The sequence below is a fragment of the Palaemon carinicauda genome, chromosome 8, assembly GCF_036898095.1.
Source record: "Palaemon carinicauda isolate YSFRI2023 chromosome 8, ASM3689809v2, whole genome shotgun sequence".
Lineage (NCBI taxonomy): Eukaryota > Metazoa > Arthropoda > Malacostraca > Decapoda > Palaemonidae > Palaemon > Palaemon carinicauda.
In genome coordinates this window covers 10,188,540-10,197,868 of record NC_090732.1, presented here as the reverse complement: position 1 = coordinate 10,197,868, position 9,329 = coordinate 10,188,540, and the positions used below count along the sequence as shown (strand labels likewise).

General features: G+C 35.1%; 1 long non-coding RNA gene across 3 annotated transcripts in view; it reads right to left on the bottom strand.

The window, feature by feature from the left end:
• Window positions 1–2,532: 2,532 nt before the first annotated feature.
• Window positions 2,533–9,329, bottom strand: part of LOC137644826 (uncharacterized) — a 40,667-nt gene continuing 33,870 nt past the window's right edge. For 2 of the 3 annotated variants that reach the window (XR_011045202.1, XR_011045201.1), the window contains exons 4-5: window positions 2,685–2,775; window positions 2,533–2,641 (exon numbers count right to left, since the gene is read on the bottom strand). This is a non-coding gene — a long non-coding RNA (uncharacterized lncRNA). Of the gene's footprint in view, window positions 2,776–9,329 lie in introns of all 3 variants that reach the window. The other variant, XR_011045203.1, reaches the window with a different exon arrangement.

Here is a 9,329-nt window from a genome sequence, read left to right as displayed (position 1 = left end):
CTGTACTTAGGGACTTGAGACTGGTCAGACATCTTGAATTTAGAAGTAGTCAAGGGGGAATTCCAAAATCTAGCAAAGTTCGTTAACAATTAATCCAAATTAATTCCAAAAGCTTGCTAAGCTAATGATAAAGCTTCCTGAATAGCGAAGGCTAAACTCTAGAGTGAATACATCACCAAATCGTGAACAACAACTCCAGAATCAACAGCGTATCCAAGTAGGTCTTGCCGGCGGCACGACAGAGGAAAAATTGAGTTCTTGTTGACAAGAAGTACTTGAGTACCTACTCACAGATGGCGCTGTTGTGTACACCCCCACCTGGATAGCGATCGCTGGCGTATCCCGACCGTAGATTTCTGTCGGGCAACGGAGTTGACAGCTACATGATCATCGGGTAAGATTAATATTGAAAAATTACCCTTGCCAGGGAATGTATGCTTGTGATAGTATACTAAGGGATTATGAGCAGAGAATAGTACTGTATACAGTATTAAGAGATTATTGGATGAGGAGTATATTATAGATAATTATTAGATGATAATAGTATTTTAAGGGCTCATATGCTGAGAATAGTTTACTTTAGTGAGGGATTATAAACTGAAGATAGTATATTAAAGGTGACGTTAGTACCTAGTGGAGTTGAATTTATTTAAGTATTGTATATAGGTGTAAGACATGCTCCTATTTCTAGGAGCATTATATATTTTTGGAGTATTGGTTGTAGGCCTAAGTTTGTCATGAGGAGTTAATCAACTTTGAATTAAAACTTAATCTATCTCAAATATTCATTTAGTCATGTTTCAAACCACTATATTTAAGCCAAAAAGGAAGCCATTTTCATAAGGCTTATTTTTGGGGGTTTAAAATAGGGTCGTTAGCTAAAAGTTTTGGGTTAAACTCGCTTTCCAGCATTGCTTTCTCTAGGGTTTGCATTTGAGAACTTTATTACACAGCTAAAGTGATTCAGGTGTCCATGTGTAAGGTGAATGCGTACTTCGGTCCGATCTGACTGTCTGCTGGGAGAAGTAGCAAGGATAGTCAGGGCAGTAGTCTTGCACATCTCTTCTCTTTTACTCGACTCAATCATGTGCATAAAATGGGACGAGTCAGGGAGGCAGCTTGGCATTTGTGAATCTTGTCTGCTTTTGAGTGAGCTTCAGGTGTCTGTAATAATGGATTGTTCTGAAATTGCACAAAGGCCTGAAAAGGACTTATTTACTTTTTCAGATTTCAATAAATCTGTAATAGCTGGGATCTGCCTTATACAGTAGTAATGTAAAAAAATTACTTAAGCCTTTTACCATTTAACTTCACAAGAGCTCCAAACCAATGTATGTCTGAAGTCTTTGAATTACAATCTCAATGTTGTTTGTAAAATTATCATTAAAGCTTTAAAAAAACGAAGGATAAGGATAGCATTCAAGGGCCTAGTAACATTGTTTCTTCAGAAGAAAACTGCATTAAGTTTCTGGTTACTAGGTGGGACAGGGGATGGCCTTGGTGGGCTTTCCTTTTCCTACTGTTTTTTTTATTTTTTATTAATAATTTAATCTTTCTATGAGAGAAAGCACTGCTTACTTACACAATCATGAAATATGTAACCTCAAACTCTTTGCTTCAAATGCATCAACATTTGTTCCGTAAAGAAAATGGACACTGACCAGAAAACAAAGAATACGATTGGTTTTGTCATTATGTGCATCAAATTTGATGAAGAGTGACACTTAAAAGCATTTCTTGGTCAAATGATGAGCTTAATGCATGATAAACATTGTTTTCTTTGAAGATATGGCGTTTAAAGTTTTCAGAAAAAGGGGTTTCATGAATTTGATACCTATTCATGTCATCGACTTTATTGTGTTTGTATTTCCATTATATATCTAAAGCAATATTAAAACCTGCCATGTTTGACATTCAATTTTCTACACTAAAAGTCGTAACAAATTTCTAAGTTTTTCTTAAGCCATATTGTGTTAATGGGAAGCTTTAATTACATATTTAGGTATACTTTTGTACCTGAAATTTAAATGTAATAGCTTCAAGATTATTAGTAAAGGCTTTTGAGAAATATTGACCAATGGAAATAAGGCCATTATTATTATTATTAGTAGGAAGAAACCTACCAGATAGACAGCTGGATTAAGAAGTGGACTTCAGTCCAAAATGAAATGAGAGTTCAGCCATCTTGACAGTCCAAAATGAAATGAGAGTTCAGCCATCTTGACATTCTATCATAAAACTGCTGCTCTTATTCCCCAGTGGGGGAGTGAATGAACTGTGTTTTGGGGGGTCATAAACAGTTCAAATGGATAAGTGACTAGTTAGGAGAGAGGACCTTTTCGGCCCACTTTACTTGGGGAATAAGGCATTTGCTGGTACTTGAAGGGAAGGGGGCCGTTTAGGGAGAAAACACTGTCATACGAGGTTCAATAAAGGGAAAAACCTCTAGAATGTCCTTACATTATTATCTATATTTTATTTTCTTTATATTCATTATTTTTGTGGGCCAAGGAAAGTAAATTAAAAACTGTATTACTACTATTATGCATTTTATTTTGAATTCTTAAGCTGTTACAATATAATGGTAAATATATCAAATAGCTTAATGAAGCTCAATTTCTTTATGAAGTATGATAATCACCTGAAAAATGAAGCTCAATTTCTTTATGAAGTATGATAATCACCTGAAAGGCCCGTTAAATAGGATACAGAAATAAAAGGCCCACAGACCTATTTTCTTCTTCCTGGGAGGCCCATCAACACCACTAACAGGCTCTGGAATAAGAAAGGATTTATTACAATCAAGTGACATTCCAAATTTTACAGCATAAATGGCAGCAAAATTAGTATAGGTGAAAATACTAAGATACAAGAGTTATGGTCCTGAATGATAATTTATAGTAAAAAAAAATTCACATATAAGTAAAGATATATGGCCCAAGATTTTGAAGTCTGTAATCTGTAATATGGGCATTATCCTACTGACTATTATAGCCATATTCTAGGTTCATTATAGTCAAGAGAGCTGGAGAGGGTTCATTCATGATATTAAGTAAAAGATATTTGAATAGCTAATTAGAATTGGCTTCCTCCCTCATAACAAAAAGTTTAGCAATCCTTGATATCCCATAATCAATGGTAAAGCCTATAGGTTTTAATTTTCAAAATTGAAATAGCTAGGCTAGAAGTCTCATATATATATATATAGTGCCAATAATCTATCAAAAGTACTACAAAAGGCACAGAGTGAAGTTCAACCTATTTACAGAGGATACACAATTTTACTTCATAAATGATATGCATAATACTGCTAAAACAAACTAAATTCTTACCAGGGTTAGGGAACCGATGAAAAATAATTAAAACTAAATGGAAATAAAATTCAATTTATAATGGTTGGAATGAAAAACCGCCTAAAGCCGTCCACACGATCGAGCATGCCTGACGGGCAAACAGTGATACCAGAACACAATAGTTAGTAAGAATGAGGGTTAATGACGTCAGAAGTGGGAAAACCACAGACAGGGATCTGGCATCACAGTGTTGCCAGATCCTTGCCTTTAGTTTTCCCGCTTCTGACGTCGTCAACTCTCATTTTCACAAACTATTGTGGACTGGTATCACTCTTTACCCGTCAGGCATGCTCGATTGTGTGGACAAGGCTTGAAAGGCTTGAGCAATATTCAAATACAGTAAACAAATTTCAAGTTTGTGATCTAGGAGTATCTCTCGACTGTAACTCCTCTCTTTCAATGTTCAAATAAATTATGTAGTAAAAACTTCTGGATGGATATCCTCATAGAAACATTAAAAAAAAAAACTACCTGGATGAACTATCTAATAAAATTTATGAACTTTCTACTACAATCTACCAAAAGTGCAACTTTGGAAATTACAAAACAAGAAGCAACTGATAAAAGTTTTCCCACCCAAAGAAAGGATCATTCCTATACTAATTGATTTGCACTGGCTGCCTTTTGAAGCAAGAATTTAGTTTAAAATATATATAAGAAGCTATAACCATACATCCAAAATATCAGAGAATTGCTACAAGGTGCAGCCACCAAATAGTGTTGACACGACAAAAGTTAGATGGTTTCAAATTTCTGGAACCAAGATATATGTCTACTATAGGTTCTACAGCTTTCAAATATACAACCTTAACACCATACAATAAACTCCCACTAGACACTCGAAAGATTGAAGATATTAAGGCTTTCAAGAAGAAACTGAAGACATAGTTTTCCTTGTGCTCAACTTAAGACTTATCATTTGTCATTGATGAACAGTCGATTCTAATTAGCTATTCAAATATCTTGTGCTCAATATTATGAATAAACCATTTCCAGCTCTGACTATAATGAACCTAAAATATGACTAAAATAATCCATAATGCCCATACTGCTAACCACCGATGTCAAAATACTGGGCCATGTACCTTTAATTAATACATTTATACCATTACCACTGGTATGTCACTATCGTGCCATAAATATTCATTCAGGACCCTTGCGATTGTATCTTGAAGTATTTTTGTCCATACACATTTTTGTTATGAAATTGACAGTAGGCTATTGAGTAGGGCCTATTATTTACAAAACATGAAATAATCATTATGACCTATGTACATTTGTGAGTTATATAAGAATCTCATGACTTGATTATGTTTTGATGAATAAGATTTGTATATAATAAGATTGTAAATGACAAAACCGTATTTTATTGTAAATAAAAAAGCATCTGGTTTTAAACATTTGATATCTGCAACTATTTTTAATTCACATCCTATTTATATGAAGTTATATTTTAGATTTGCAAAGAAATTCTACCTATAAAGCCACCTTTAAAAAGTTTCAAAAATATAACCTACATTTCTATTACAATTGAAAATTTCAACCACTATATTACCCTCTAAATCTGTAAATGTTTTAAAAGAACTAACCTTCAAAATGCTATGTTGAAAGATGCTTTACAGGAATTCTCCAAGTAATAAAAAAAGAAAAAAAATTGCAAATTTTGTCCTGTTTTCCTATAGGTAATTATTCCTTCCATTGTCCTGAATAATTGACCATCATTATTTTTTTTCACTGAATCAGTGTCCCAAGTGTGAAGTTTAACCTACAGTATATATTTGCGCATTTCCTTTACAAAATACTAATCTTAACTTTCACTGGGTCTAACTACTCCTTAAGTCTTTCAGGAATAATCTTGAAGTTTTACATTAAAAACTACTCTTCGAACATTTACCGTAAAACCACTTCACTGATGGTTTCATTCTCTTAAGACTGCCATAACTCAAACTGAATTACTATTACTGTCATAAAATATTTTAATATAAATCTAATTTGCAAAATGCTCCAAACTACAACCGTTATTAAATACTATAGAGGCTATATATTCTACACTAAAGTACAAGGCAGTATATTTCATCTACTATATAAAGATTATGCAAAGCTTAAAACCAGAAAACAAGAGATTTTATCTTTTTAATACCAATTTTGTCATTCTAATGTTTTTAAGACAAATCTCATTAACAAGATTGAAGAAAAATAAATAGTATATCTACTACAAACAAGCACTTGGAATGGTATGCGTGACCAGAACCATTAAAATATAGATACTTTGAAAAAATAATCAATTTAATTAAAATTACTAAAACGTACAGTATATGATATGAACGAATTAAGCTTACAAACACCTTTGGGGGGGTTTAAAATCTAACCTTAATTTGAAAGATATAATTTTTGTATTGTAGATATAACCTAAATTCACAGTTGAGAGAGAATGAATTATAATACCCTTTTAATGCTTAGTAATATTATTTAAAGACATTAAATGCAGTGATTCCCTCTACAAATATTAAATTTATTCTATTCATGGCTCCTTCTCCCGTTACACAAGATAAATGGACTAGTGGCTTACAAAAATATTTAAGTCTATTTAATTAATAAAGGTAAATCTTTACAGAGCATAATTCGTTCTTCCTTTAACTGATATATGTCATTCTAGTAATAGTATTTCATATGAAACTTTCAGTTAAGTACATTATGTCATAGAAAGGAGTTATTTTGAAATATAAGCCAAAATCATCAATTAGTATTTCTTACTTAGGAGATTTATAATACCAGTACTTATACAAATGTTGATTGCTAGAATATAACTTCTCCGGCCCCCACCTGAAGAACAGAAGTTACTGAAAACCTCTGGTAAGATAACTGTAATTAGAAAAAGACTATTTCCCAATAGCTACTATCTTAAGCATAAATGCTAATTTTAAGAGAACATAAGCCTACAATACATTTGACATTGTATAAAAGAAAATTCAATGAAAGTTGCTTGTAATCAGACGACTGTCTCGGAGATGATGAAATGGTACACAGTCAAAAGTTAAATTACATTCACAGTTGAAATAATTATTTGTAGGTTATATTCACATACTTTGCAGCCTTTTTTGTTTCATTTGTTTAATGTCGGCTACCCCCCAAAATTGGGGGAAGTCCCTTCGTATATGTATGTATGTATTCACATACAATTCATGTGCTTAAATATAGATTGTAGAATGAATCAGTTGCTTAAAAGGGCAATTAATATTAGTTTCCCTTCAGTCACACATTTTCCCTTCAGTCACACATTAAAACAACTTTTTTACAGTACTTTACACAATTCTAAAAATATATATAAGATCTGGATGTTTAGAGGTTAAGAGGAAATTGGCATTCGATTTAACAGCTGGTTAATGAAAATTGATAACAAGAGGAGAAATATCTAAGGAAATGTCTTTCCTCATTTACATTTGTTGATCTTGATTGGGTTTTAAAGTTCAATGTCTTCATTTTTAAAACAAATTTACAATAATACATATAAAATCAATTCATTTAACATTATCTATAACAACTCTAGGTTAATTATTTTATGAGTTAATGGAATTCCTTATTTAGTTTGGAGGCAACTAAACAAATGATTACGCTTGTTTGATATCAAATAATTAGGAAATTGCATTCTGAATTTTAATCGCTAAGTTAAAAAGGCTCATAAATATTGACAGACCTAATTTTTAGGTTGAATTTAAGGAATTCAGAATTTACTAGAAAAAAACATTTTATAAAATATGATATTTTAATTATAAAATAAATTTTTGAATATACTTACCCGGTGAATATATAATAGCTGCTGCTCCAGCAGCTCGACAGAAAACACACACAAAAACTCGCGAGCGATCGCTATGAAGGTTGCGGGTGTGCCCACCAGCGCCAACTATCGGCCAGATACCGCATATACATGTAAACAGACCCAATTTTTTCTCATCCCGCTGGGTCTCTATCGGGGAGGAAGGGGGGGGCCTTTAATTTATATATTCACCGGGTAAGTATATTCAAAAATTTATTTTATAATTAAAATATCATTTTTAAATATTTAACTTAGCCGGTGAATATATAATAGCTGATTCACACCCATGGTGGTGGGTAGAGACCAGAGTTAATTAAGTTTACAGCGTATATGCTTAGAGTTTTTGACAGTTATATCATAACAAAACCCAAATATATAAAGGTACCTGGTAAGGAAGTTGACTTAGACGATTACTCTGCCTTATTAGTCTGTCTTCCTCACGAAGCCCAGCGATCCTCTTAGGATGCTGGAAGATTCCCAGGAGCTTAAGTATTAAGGGCTGCAACCCATACAACAGGACCTCATCAAACCCCTAATCTGGGCGCTCTCAAGAAATGACTTTGACCACCCGCCAAATCAACCAGGATGCGAAAGGCTTCTTAGCCTTCCGTACAACCCAAAAAACAATATTAAAAACATTTCAAGAGACAGATTAAAAAGGATATTGGAATTAGGGTAATGTAGTGGTAGAACCCTCACCCACTACTGCACTCGCTGCAACGAATGGACCCAGTGTGTAGCAGTCCTCGTAAAGAGTCTGGACATCTTTTAAGTAAAGTGACGCGAACACTGACTTGCTTCTCCAAAAAGTCGCGTCCATAATACTTTGCAGAGATTTATTTTGCTTGAAGGCCACGGAGGTTGCTATAGCTCTAACTTCGTGCGTCTTAACCTTAAGCAAACATTGGTCTTTCTCATTCAAGTGAGAATGAGCTTCTCGTATTAAAAATCTGATAAAATATGACAAAGCATTCTTTGACATAGGCAATGATGGTTTCTTAACTGAGCACCATAATGCCTCAGATTTACCTCGTAATGACTTAGTACGAGCTAAATAGAACTTAAGAGCTCTAACAGGACATAATACTCTTTCCAGTTCGTTGCCTACGATCTCTGATAAGCAAGGAATATCAAAAGATTTAGGCCAAGGACGAGAAGGCAGTTCATTTTTGGCCAGGAAACCAAGTTGAAGTGAACAAGTGGCTTTTTCTGTAGAAAAGCCGATGTTCTTACTGAAGGCATGAAGTTCACTGACCCTTTTAGCCGAAGCCAAGCACACTAGGAAAAGTGTCTTGAGGGTGAGATCCTTCAGGGAGGCGGAATGTAATGGCTCAAACCTGTCTGACATGAGGAACCTTAGGACCACGTCTAAGTTCCATCCAGGAGTTGCCAAACGACGTTCCTTAGAGGTCTCGAAAGACTTAAGGAGATCTTGGAGATCTTTATTGTTGGAAAGATCTAAGCCTCTATGTCGAAAGACCGAAGCCAACATGCTCCTGTAGCCCTTAATCGTGGGAGCTGAAAGGGAGCGAACCTTTCTCAGATGTAAAAGAAAATCTGCGATTTGGGCTACAGAGGTACTGGACGAGGACACAGATGCTGACTTGCACCAGTCTCGAAAGACTTCCCACTTCGACTGGTATACTCTAATGGTAGAAGCTCTCCTCGCTCTTGCAATCGCACTGGCTGCCTCCTTCGAAAAGCCTCGAGCTCTTGAGAGTCTTTCGATAGTCTGAAGGAAGTCACACGAAGAGCGGGGAGGCTTTGATGGACATTCTTTACGTGGGGCTGACGTAACAGATCTACCCTTAGAGGAAGACTTCTTGGAAAGTCTACCAGCCATTGAAGTACCTCGGTGACCCACTCTCTCGCGGGCCAGAGGGTAGCAACCAACGTCAACCTTGTCCCTTCGTGAGAGGCGAACTTCTGCAGTACCTTGTTGACTATCTTGAATGGTGGGAATGCATATAAGTCCAGAAGAGACCAATCCAGTAGAAACGCGTCTATGTGGATTGCTTCTGTATCTAGGACTGGAGAGCAATAGATTGGTAACCTTTTGGTCAACGAGGAGGCAAAGAGGTCTATGGTGGGTTGACCCCAAGTAGCCCAAAGACTCTTGCCCACGTCCTTGTGGAGGGTCCATTCCGTGGGTATCACCTGAC